Source organism: Ictidomys tridecemlineatus, chromosome 1, assembly GCF_052094955.1.
Source record: "Ictidomys tridecemlineatus isolate mIctTri1 chromosome 1, mIctTri1.hap1, whole genome shotgun sequence".
NCBI classification, from domain to species: Eukaryota; Metazoa; Chordata; class Mammalia; order Rodentia; family Sciuridae; genus Ictidomys; species Ictidomys tridecemlineatus.
The window spans coordinates 26,821,854-26,834,283 of record NC_135477.1 but is presented as its reverse complement, the minus strand read 5'-3'; positions in this window follow the sequence as shown (position 1 = coordinate 26,834,283).

Genomic DNA, 12,430 nt, shown 5'->3' with positions numbered 1-12,430 from the left:
GAGGACTAATACTTTCTGATTTCAAAATTACTTCTGAGGGTCCATAGTGAAGATAATGTGATATATCACTGGCATATGAACACATAAATCAGTAGAATGGAATTAAGAGTGTAGGTATAAACCCTACAGTTATTTTTTATAAGAGTATGCAGACAATTCCACAAGGAAAAAATAACATTTTTTAACAAGTATTGCTGGGATAATTAGATATCTATATGTAAAGGAATGCTGGCCCACTAACTCACACCATATTTAAATATTAATCCCAAATGAATCAGCTAATACTATAAAACTCTGAGGAGAAAACATAGATGTAGACACCTACCACCTTGAATTAAACTGTGGTCTCTCAGATATGACATCAAAAGACAAAAAACAAAAGAAAAAGAGATAATTTGGACTTCATCAGAATTAATAACTGTCCCTTCAAGAGATGCTACCAAAACATTGAAAATGTAACTCACTCAGTGGGAGAAAATATTAGCAAATCTTTTATTAGATAAGAGACTAGAACTCAAATTAGAAAAGGAGTACTTAAAATTCAACAACAACAAAAAAGAAACTAATTTTAAAGGAGACAAAGTGTTTTTGTTAGTTTTTGTAATGATGCATAGTAATTGTATAGAGTTGTGGCATATTTGTATATGCATACAACATAACTTAATCAACTCCACTCTTCAGAACCTCCCATTATTCTCCTGTCCTCCATTAGATCAAGTATTTGAATACACATTTCTACAAAGAAGATATACAAGTGGCCAGGTGTGGTGGGACATGCCTGTAATCCCAGCAGCTTGGAAGGCTGAGGCAGGAAGATTATGAGTTCAAAGCCAGCAACTTAGCAACTCAGTAAGATCCTGTCTCTAAATAAAGTTTTAAAAAGGGCCAAGGATGTGGTTCAAAGGTTAAGCACCTTTGGGTTCAATCTTCAGTCCAAAAAAAGAAGATACACAAATGGCAAAAAGCACATAAATAGCCATTGTTAGCCATCATAGAAATACTAATTAAAACCATAATGAGATATCAACTCATACTAACTAGAATAACTATAATTAAAGAAAAAACAGTTAAGAACGGCTATTGGTGAAGACATGAAGAAATAAGAATTTTCATGATACTGGTGAGAATGTACTTTAAAATGTAAACTCTTTGGAAAAGAGTTTGGCAAAAGGTTTAAAATATACAGGCTCAATATGACTCAGCAATTCTACTTCTGTGAGTATATCTAAGAGAAATAAAAACTTATATTACCCAAAAAATTGTCCATGAATGTTCAGAGTTGCTTTAAATAACAGCCAAAAGTACAAACAACCCAAGTGTCCATCATAAATGAATGGATAAAAGCAATTTGTCAGGGCATGGTATATAACTCACTGGTAGAGTTCTTGCCTAGCTAGCCTGTGCAATGTCCTGGGTTCAATACCTAGTACTGCAAAAACAAACAATGATCCAGCGTATTTCATACAATGGAGTATTATTCAGCCATTAAAAAATAATGAAGTATAGATCTATATAGATTGATAGATTTATCTATATAGATAGATCTTGAAAGCATTCTGAGACCAAGCAGTCAGATGCAAAAGAACATATTCCGTATGATATGCCTTAATTTATATGAAATGTCAGAAAATGTAAATGAATAGAAAGAAAATGGACTGGAAGTTGTTAGGATCTGGGGGAGGAAACTGGGGAGTACTGTTAATAGGCTTAAGTTTATGGCATGAAAATTTTCAAATTAGATTGGATGTTTCTTGCATGATGATAAAAATATACTAAGAATTGAATTATACAATGTAAAGGATGATTCTGTGATATATAAATTGTATCTCAATTACAAAAATTATATGAGAAACTGGGTGCAATAGTGCTTGAAATTCATTCCAGCAACACAGGATGTTGAGTCAAGAAGATCACAAAATAAAAAATAAAAAGGCTAGGGATGTAGCTCAGTGGTATGTTCAATGGTGGGTTCAATCCCCATTACTGCCCTACTCAAAAAGAAAAAGGGAGAAAACATCTGTTATTTTAATGCTTTTACTATTAGTTGTGCCTGAGATTCAAACCCAAATATTCTAAGGAAGCACTGATTAAAATATTTGATTAAAGGAAGCATTCTATATTCCACTAATTATACTATTATATGGTCTCAGGCTCAACTTAAAAGAAGGCAGATTCTATCCACATGACAAAAGATAGTTGTTAAAAATTGGAGTCTTAAGATGGTAATTTTGCTATACCAAATTACATCAGTTCGAAGTCAGGAACCATGTACTGCATTAGTGAAAGCAGTTTACACCACCTCACAAACACAAATCCAAACCTCTTTTGAGTAGGAAATCCAAAGTTCTCAGTCCACAAGACTGGTGGATGCAATGACAATAGCAATATCCACATTTCTACAGACAGGCACTGCACTGCAGGCCGATCAGCACATCACCTCACTCTATCAGAAGCAGGTACTGTTGTTGCATGAATTCAACTAAAGAGGTAGCTGGATCAGATCTGGAGAGAAGCTGTGATAGAGTGGATAGTGGCACTGTGGTCTGGCTCCAGAACTGAGATCTCACCTCCTGGCTATCCTGAGGTCCAAAAAGACAGCCCTCCAACTCTTATATTCATGTGTCTGCAAGTGATACCCAGTTATACTCAGAGGCAAAGCCTGGTGGTTGGGCCCTCCTCCCTGGCTGCCAATGGCAGGGCGCTGAACCCAAGCACAAACTGCACAAGCTTCCTCTGTTCTGCAAGAACCCAGCTCTCTCTAACTCCTGACCCTCCTGAACATGGAACCACACCTGAGTTTTAAGCCCTTCTCTCTACCATAGAAACAGACCTGACCTTTCCTCTCTACTTTTCCAACCACACTCTACCCTTCTGTGAAATTCTTTTTTTTTTTAAGAGAGAGAGAGAGAGAGAGAGAGAATTTTTTAATATTTATTTTTTAGTTTTTGGCAGACACAACATCTTTGTTTGTATGTGGTGCTGAGGATCGAACCCGGGCCACACGCATGCCAGGCGAGCGCCGCTACCACTTGAGCCACAACCCCAGCCTTTAAATGTTTTTTTTTTTTTTTTAGTTTTAGATAGACATGATACTTTTATCTTATTTATTTATTTATTTTTTTATGTGGTGCTGAGGATTGAACCCAGTGCCTCACACATGCAAGGCAAACACTCTACAAACGGAGCTACAATCCTAGTCCCCCTTCTGTGAAATTCTGAGCTCCTCAAGGGCACCTTCCTCTTCTAGAAATATCTTCCTGAACCTAAACAGATAGTATTCAATTAAATGGTGGGGATATCTCGTGCCTGCATTTAAGTTCTATCTCTGCTACAAGCTGGAAGAAATGTCACAGGGAGTGGGAGTCCTGTTATGTGACCTATAGTTAACTTCCTATGTCATAAACAAAGAGCTGATTCTTGAACACTAACTTTGGGAGAAATGTCACAAGCCCTAATCACAGACTCAAAGGAGCTTAGATTCCACACTAGGATTTTTGGAGGCAGAACCCTCCCCTTTTGGCAACCCATGTTGGCTCCTCCCCTATTGTCTGCCCACCATAGGCCTCTCAGGCCACCCAGGGCTTACAAAGGAGCTGTGTATGCTTTGCTGACTCATGGTGTTTCTGGGTGAGGACCTTCTCAGAGAGACCAAAGGGGTCATTTCTCACAGGAAACAGGGAGTAGTAGCCTGGGTCAGGCTAGGCTTTGAAAAACCTTGTGAACAACTGCAGGCAATGAAGAAAAAGAGGAAAGTGAATGTGTACAGCAGCCCAGCCTTGCTATTTTTCCTCCTGTCTTAAAGAATTTTGATTGACAGAAGGACTCCCCATTCAGTGGTTTTCTTTGTTCATTTCAGAGATAAATACATTTGAAATGGAATTAACACAATATAAATGAAAACCATTTTAAAGTACATGATTATGTGGCATTTAGTACATTCACAATATTGTGCAATCATCATCTCTAATTCCAAAATATTTTCAACTCCCTAAAAAAAAATCTCATACTGAAAGGTGACTCCTTCTCTGCACCCCTACTCCACCTTCTACAACAACCAACGTGCCGTCTCTATGAATTTGTTCTAGGTGTTTCACAGAAATGGAATCCTACAATATGTGACCTTTGCATCTGACTTCCATCTCAACATAATGCTTTCACATTCACCCACACTACAGCAGAAATCAGAACTTCATTTCTTGTAGTTGTTGATTAATATTCCATTGTATGTGTATACCATAGCTGGTTTATCAGCTCATCTTTTGATGAACACTTCGGTGGTCTCCACCTTTTGACTAGTTTGAACAGTGCCCATATGAACATTTGTGGACAAATATTTGAAAACTCCTTTGATTTACTTGCATATATACCTAGGGATGGAGTACAGGAGTCATATTGTATTTCATGTGGGCTCACCAGTGTTTTCCACAGTAGCTGCACCATTTACATTTCCACCACCGGGTCACCCTTTATCCTTCACATAAACTTTCGTCCCTTCCTCCTCCCTTCCTCAGGAAAGGCAGTCCCCACAGGACTCCCTGGCCCCGGATGTGAGGGTGGGAGAAGCTGCACCCGCAGTAGCAAGACCAGCGTCAGGCCGAAGCCTCCGGTCGTGCCTTTTCCACCAATAGGGCAGAGTGCGCAGGGGCGGGGAGGACAGGCTGCCACCTCGCTGAGCCACGGCGGCCATCCGTGTGATTCCACAGAACCGCTGTTCTTGTAACTCCAACGCCCCGATCCTCACCTCTATACCCCACTAAACTCAACAGTACAGCTGAGGTCGGAAGGAGGCCGCTTTGCTGGGAGGCCGTCGAGCTTCCGCCCAGGAAGCGCGCGCAGCGCTCTCAGCCGGAGGTGGTCCGGCAGCCCATCCCGCTACCTCCCGCCCGGGACCTGGGTGGGGCGGGGCGGGGCTGCGCCGACGCCTAGAGAGCGCTGAGGCAACCCCCCCACCCGGACACGCACCTCCCGCCGGGGTTACTGCCGGTCACAGACCAGGCCTTCAGGGTTATTCGCGTTCACGCTGCGCCCAGCGCCTGAGCCCGCACAGCCAATCAGCGGCCGACCGGCTGGTCAGACGGCGTCGGCGCCAATCAGGAGGCGCAACCGTTCCAGCCTTCGCCGCGCGCCTCCCCGCCTTTCGTCGCCTTTCTACTTTCCCCGCTGCGATCGCGGAGTTGTGCGTTTTTCACCTTTACTCGCCGCACTCTGGAGAGCCGGATCCCTGTGCTCTGAGTCCTCCAGAGCTGTGGAGGCCTCTCTTTCCCAGCACAGGCCTTCCTTCCCTGCCCGAAAGTAATATAAAGAACTTTAGCCTCTTGGGCAGCCAGCCCCTCGCCCCTGGGGACTTATGTCCTGTGTGGGCGCCTGTTCCCCAGCTGCCCTTGAGGTTGAGGAGACCTGGCTAAGCAGGCAGGGCCGATGGGCAGGGCTCATTTAGATTCCTGTCTGCAGTAATGCAAACACCTGGCACACACGAGGTGGGGCGCCACCAGTCTGCCAAACATTAGAGATTATTGATGGGAGAGAGTTGGTGGTAAAGCAGGGAAGTAGAAAGTATTACAAGTCGATGTCACTGGGCCATAAGGGGTGGAGAGGAGGGTGGAAGAGAAAGAGGAGAAGCAGCTGTAAATGCCTGCACGGAGGAAGCGAATCCTTTCTTAACCTGAGGAGGAATCATCAGATATGATTCCATCAGATATGAGGAATCATTAGGAAATCTCGGGCAGGGGATGTAACTCAGTTTGCCTAGCATGTAAATTCACTCTGATGGGAACAGCAGAGCAAAGGGTACCAGACTAGTACTAGGTACTAGGTACTAGGCTGTGAGGCTTTCAAATTTGAAATAGTAATGATGGGAATAGAAAGGAAGGACACACCTGGTACATTTTGGAGCAGAATCAATAGCACTCAATTGATCGGATCTGTGAGGTAATGGAGAAGAGGAATTGAAGATAACTGAGGTTTTTAGTCAGAGTTATTGCAAAGGAAGCATTTGCACCAACTGACATAGGTAGTTTAAAAAGGAGAAAGCAGGGCGCGGGTGTAATCCCAGCAGCTCAGATGCTGAGGCAGCAGGATCACGAGTTCAAAACCAGCCTCAGTGATTTAGAGAGTCACTAAGCAATTTAGTGAGAACCTGTCTCACAATAAAAATTAAAAGGGCTGGGGATGCCTGGTGTCAAAAAAAATTTAAGAAAAAGAAAAAAAGGAAGAGAAACCCAGGGCTAGAAGTGTAGTTTGATGGTAGAGCACTTGCCTAAAATGTGCAAGTACTGGGTTTAATCTCCAGGACCACATGAAAAAAAAATAAAAAACAGATTTGGAAAAGGAATAGAAGTTCAATTTTTGATGTATTGAGTTGCTGGAAATACCCATTAAGCTCTTGGGAATCAGGATCTAGTTTTAGAAGTAATGTAGAGATGAAATCTAAATGAGTTTATATGAAGTTAGGGAGAAAGTTGATAACCTAAGAAGAAATTATAAACTAAGAAGATTCAAGGACAGGATATTGGGATCTAGCCAAACAACAGGTAGAAACAGGACATAGTGGTAATAAAGAAAGAAAACACGAACCAAAATAATAACAACTAGAATAGTGTAATATAACTGAAAAATAATTCCACCAAGAGGAAGCAGGAAAACAAATACACCAAAATCACTTTGACTAAATAAATTTTAGGGGGTTTTGTTTTTGTTTGCTTTTTCTTTCTTTCTTTTTTTTTTTGAGTTTTTTTTTTTTTTTTAGTTATTGATGGACTTTTATTCATTTATTTGTTTATATGTAATGCTGAGAATGGAACCCAGTGCCTCACACATGCTAGGCAAGAACTCTACTACTGAGCCACAACCCAGCCCGTTGTTTGCTTTTTCTATCCTCCACCCCTTTCTTTGGTTAAATTTTGAAATAGTCATTTGATGTTGGTGAAGTGAAAACTTTGAACATAAGCATAATTGATTTATTATTTATTCATCCTAACTTTGAAATCTTTGGAGACCCTTTTGAATCCAAGTTCTTTCTTCCAAGATATTAAATATCTCATCTTGATTTGTTTAACAGAAAATAAGATAATCATGACCTCTATTATAGATAAAAGATTTGCTTAGGTCACAAACAGCAACAAAGTTAAATGTTTGTTTTAAACTAATCTAAAATGAGAAATCCTCTCCCTGAGAACATGTAATGAATGGTGAGCATACCTGTCTACCAGGATCATTCCAACTGTGCCCTCTAAATAGTTCCTTTATTTGTGTCATGGATTGTATTACAGTCAGAGCTAATGAAGAAAAGGGAAAACATTCCAGAATTTGGTAGGTAAAGAGTAATATTCTGTATGAAAATAACCACTGTTTTTATGTGTGCCTTTTTTCCATGGTGAAGGCCACACAGAAAGGTGAAAAGTTAACAAAGAATCTGTAATTGATGCCTTAAGGATTTGACAAGTCTGAGTCCCATGATAGAGGCTGGGCCCTAGGGACACCCCAGTCTTGAGAGGAGAAAATATCGAGAAAGGAGTGGGAAGAGGTGCATTTAGAAATCAGTGGTTCAGAATTCACTGGAGAGTAAGTAAAAAGAAACATTCAAGGATTGAATCAACTTGGTTTTGAAGTTTATAACTGAAGTTTTAAGTTGCCCAGGAAGAAGTCAAATGAAAATGGATTAAAACAGGGGGATTCTAACTTGATCCTAGCAGAACAGATCCCAGAGTCACCCAGTGTCTCCCTTCCCTCTCCTCAGTGCCCTTGTTAGGGTGTGGGTGTGTGGTGGGGAAAGGCAGGTGAGATGTGAAACAAGACAAGTGTTGTCACAAGAGATTGAGACAGGGGTATCTCAATGAACTATGTTCATTTGAAAAGTCTCCTGTGGTTACCTTGCATTTTTTTTCTTATTTTATGCCTAAGTTAATTTGTGCATGACTTAATGAATAAGAATGTTTCATAAGACTTGTTATGAAAACAACAAGACCTCTTCCTCCTCACCATATTCTGTTTCTCAGAGGTAACCTTTGAATTCCTTTACACACTCTTTGGCAGTCTTCCCATATCTCTATTGTGACATATAAGCATAAGGGCATTTAGAGATTTAAGCCCCCTTACATTACTTGTTGACTTCTTGCCAGATTGGAAGATAATCTCATCTTTTTCCCCGTCACCACTACCACAGCCATCACTGACTTATTCATGTGGGCACCTGCATTATTCACTTTCTCGGTCCTGTAAGTACACTTGTATCGTAATTTTGTTTATGTAAGTATAACCATAGTGTTTACATTACAGTGAGCATGATGACTATGTAAATAGTGTTCACAGAGTAGCTGTGCCATAAACCCATGTTTTCTCTCTTGCACAACTTTTTGTTTCCTCTGGACCTAGTAACTTATTTCTGACCTTTTGGGTTTTCATTCCAACAAACTCTCCATTGTCTACATCTCTTCTCACTACATTTGGTCACATCAGGTAATCTTTCCATCTCACTGTCATGAAGCAAACTCTACTGGAGTCTGTCACCTGCTGCTCCTGGACTGGGTGCCAGTGTGTTGCATGGCTCTTCTGGGAATTCTCAGCAGCATCATTTGTGGGAGACCAACCTTGCACGTGACTGAGTCACATTCCCTGGCTGGGTACTGAGGCACTCAGTCACAGAAATGTAGCAGCTTTCCCCACCCTTCTTGGGTTCAAGAGTCGGTGTCTCTGTGCATGGTTGTGTCTTGCTACAGCCCCATGGGTGAAGCTACGCTCACCTGTTCCTTTGTAATATAATCCCTTGCCCTGTTTAGGATAGAATCTTCCATGGAAGTGCCTTGTGTGTGTCCCCTTCTCTTATTATGCCTTTGGGTGTAGCCTACCCAGATGTCAGTCAACCTTCTGACAGTGGACATCATGAAGATAGACTCAGCCCCCTGAAACCTGACCCCTTACCTCATTTGAATAGCTTCTCCTCAATAAAAGGGGTCAGTGTGTGCTCTCTCTCTTCATGTGGACCCTTAAAGTCAGAGGAGCTGTCACAGCGACCCCAAAGAAAAAGGTATTTGTGTCTCTTGGGTGGTTATTTTGCGCAGCCCAGTCAGCCCAGTTTACCTGGAGTGACCCCTGAGTCTCGAGAACAGAAACCCGGCAATCATTCTAGTGATTTCTTTTGCTTCTCCCTTGGAATCGATCCTCTGTTCCTAGATTTTTTGTATCTCTTTCTTGACTTACTTTATTGTTTGGAAGAAGCACATTCTCATAGTTTCCTGAGAAACAGAATATTTCCAAGATATTCTCTGTCTCGGTTTTCCAAACTTTCTTGACAGTGTGCCTTGGTATGTTTCCATTTCCACTGGTATGTATTTTTTTCCATAAATTATCACAGACCCTTTGTGTTAATCAGCTTTTTCATTACTGTGACCAAAATACCTGACAAGAAAAAGGAGGAAAGATTTATTTGGGGTCTTGGTTTCAGAGGTTTTAATCCAAGGTCAGCTGATTCCCAGGCAAAGACATCATGACGGAAGAATGTGGCAGAGGAAAATTGTTCACCTCATGGCAACTGGGAAGCAGAGGGCAGGAGGCTAGGAACAAGATATACCTTTCCAGATCATGCCTCCAGTGACCTATATTCTCCACTCCACCCATGGCCTACAGTTTCCACCACTTCTCAGGCGTTCATCTGTTTGACTATATCAATGGATTAACCCATTGTTGATGTCAGAGCCTTCATGATCCAATCACTTTCCAAAAGCCTCAATTCAACTTTGCTGCTTTGGGGAGCAAATCTTCAATACAAGAGACTTTGGAGAACATTCCAGATCCAAATACCCTTAATATTTAGAATTGCTTGTTCTGTAGCTCTAATAATTATTATTACTTTTTTTACTTATTGATGATTTCCTCATCTTTGTACAGTTTATTTGTTATCTCAATTCTCCAGAATGGAACCTTATTTACCAAAATCTTTTCTGTCTTATATTGCTAAGAGCCACAGCCAAGTAATATGATGCATGGCATTTTTGGTTGAAAGGTAACGCCAGCTAGCCATTGAGATGATATGATTATGTTATAAAGATTTGCATTCATATGGATATTGGACTCCTGCTGTTTACCTTGGCCTGCTACCAGACTCCTGGAGAGTTCCCATTGGTTGGGGAAGTACAGTAGGGGGAGAAACTTCCTCTGGGTTCCGAGAGAACGCTGCATGGGTGGGTCGATCGGGATTCTTCCCGGGGGCATTGGCGGCAGTTTTCAAAAAACAAAGTTTGTTCCTGCTTGAGTGGCTCGTGATTTTGTGCCTAGCCAGACTGCGGCATTATATTCCATTTATTTTTCTTTGAACTTATAGGGTGGGACCCTCTTAGTGATGGGATAAGAAGCAAAAGACACAGACACCAATTGTTATAGAAAAGAAGCTTGTTTACTTTCCAGGACAGAAGAAATTCCCATTAACTTTCTTTTTATGGGAACACATATCTATGTACCCTATGAATAAGGAAGGAAGGGAGCACAGAGAGGAGAAAAGAAAGAATGAAAGGAGAAAGAGAATCAGAGTGGTTTCATATTTACTTTTCAGCCAAACTCAAACTCTGGTCATTTTGAAAACTGGAATTGTCTATAAATTGAATATGAATCTTGGTTTTGTAAAGGTGCATCCTGGAAAATCAGGTACATTGAGAGTAGTGAGGGTCAGTCTGGATAGAGCTGAGATAGTGACATGTTCATCCTGAGATTCGGAAGGGACTTAAGGCTGCTCTAACCAGGTCAGGTCATCTCCAGTTACTGACATCTGGCTCTAAAGTGACTGCTTGTCATGTGCTTTTTGTTCCTGTAACTGAATTATTCCTGTGCCAACTTGGCTTATGAAATATTTACCAACAATTAATGATATTGTGACAAAAGGCACAGGCAGGCCCTGAGGGCTTTTTAAATGCCACTTTTGTAATTTCTCTTTTTAGAACAATAAGGAAAACAAAGTTACCAGGAGTATTTTCAACAGCACTGTCTTATTGGAACAATGCCCAAATAAGAAAACAAAGAAAGGCCTATGGCCTATACACATGGGTGCCAGCCCGGCTGGCTGGGCAAAATAACCGTGCGGGAGGGGGGGGGGTGACAAACAACTTGTGTAGATTGATATAGCAGGAGTAGAAGCCTTTTATTTTAGGACTGGAGCGATATTTATACATTCCACACAGCTTATCTAATTAACATAAACTAGATACATTAGTCAACCAATAAGGAATCTCCACACTTAATGGCTTGCTTTTGTTATTTCTCAAACCACTCCCTCTGGCATTTTGCCAGGCACTATCCAGTCTTGTTTACGAACTCTAACATTTCTCTGGCAAAATGCCAGGCGCCATCCTGACTTCTTACAGACTCTAACACATGGGTTCATAAAGCAAGCAAAAAAAAAAAAAAACAACAACCTGTAAAACAAGAGAAAGACAAATCCTTTTACCTTGACTCAGTACGCCTTCCTGTCCTGAAGGCTAGGTTTGGATTTAAAATTTCTCAAACTGTCTGAATTCCATAGTTAAAAGTAGCAGGATAAGCAGAGCTGGCCTCAACCTAGATTCTAGCCCCTTCTCTCCCTACCCCAGTGCTGTCTACTATGGGAAGTTTCTCAAGTGCATACATGTAGCTCTGTAGCCCTCATGCTAAATTCCGGTCATACACTTCCTTATGTCTGGTAATGTATGCATGGGGTGCAGTAATGTCTTGGGAAAACAGGTCCTGGGAAGCAGTCTGCACAGGCTCTGAAAATGCCCAGCAATTTAGGGACAAATCTAAATCATGTGCTACCTGGTAGGATGCAAACAGAACATAGCATCAGCATTTCTGATGCTCCTGACAAAGGTGCATAATCTGAATCCCATTATGAGGAAACATTAAACAGGTGCAAATTGAGAAACATTCTGAAAAGGAAGTATCTTTTAATCTCCAAAGGTATTACGATCATGAAAGTCAAGAAGGGAGAGTTCTACACTGAAAGAAAATGAAGAGACATGATAATAATATACAATGCACAATTCCAGATTATATTTCTTTGCTTAAAAAAACAACATTCCTTGCACAACAGCATTAGGTCTGAGGAACAGTAGTTGTGGAGTGATACTAAGGAGAATGCCCTTACTTATTGGAAATGAGCAAAGAACAGAGGCAGAGGGATGTGGGTCCCACTCTGGCAACTTATTTTCAAATGGTTCCGAAAAAGTTCTTCCTAGATACTTTGACTACGTGGACGTCTTTCTCACTGCAATTGGACTCAGCACTGCATATCAGGTTGCCTCTTCCACATGGGTACCCTCCCTACCCAACTGGGGCCCCAGCACCCCATGCCAAAACCCCCTGCATGAGGCCTCCTGGCCTACTTAGAAAAAATTTGGCACCCCATTCTAGACACCTCTGCCCACCCCCCAACCCACCCATCTATCCTGCTTATTTAATGGTTTTGGTT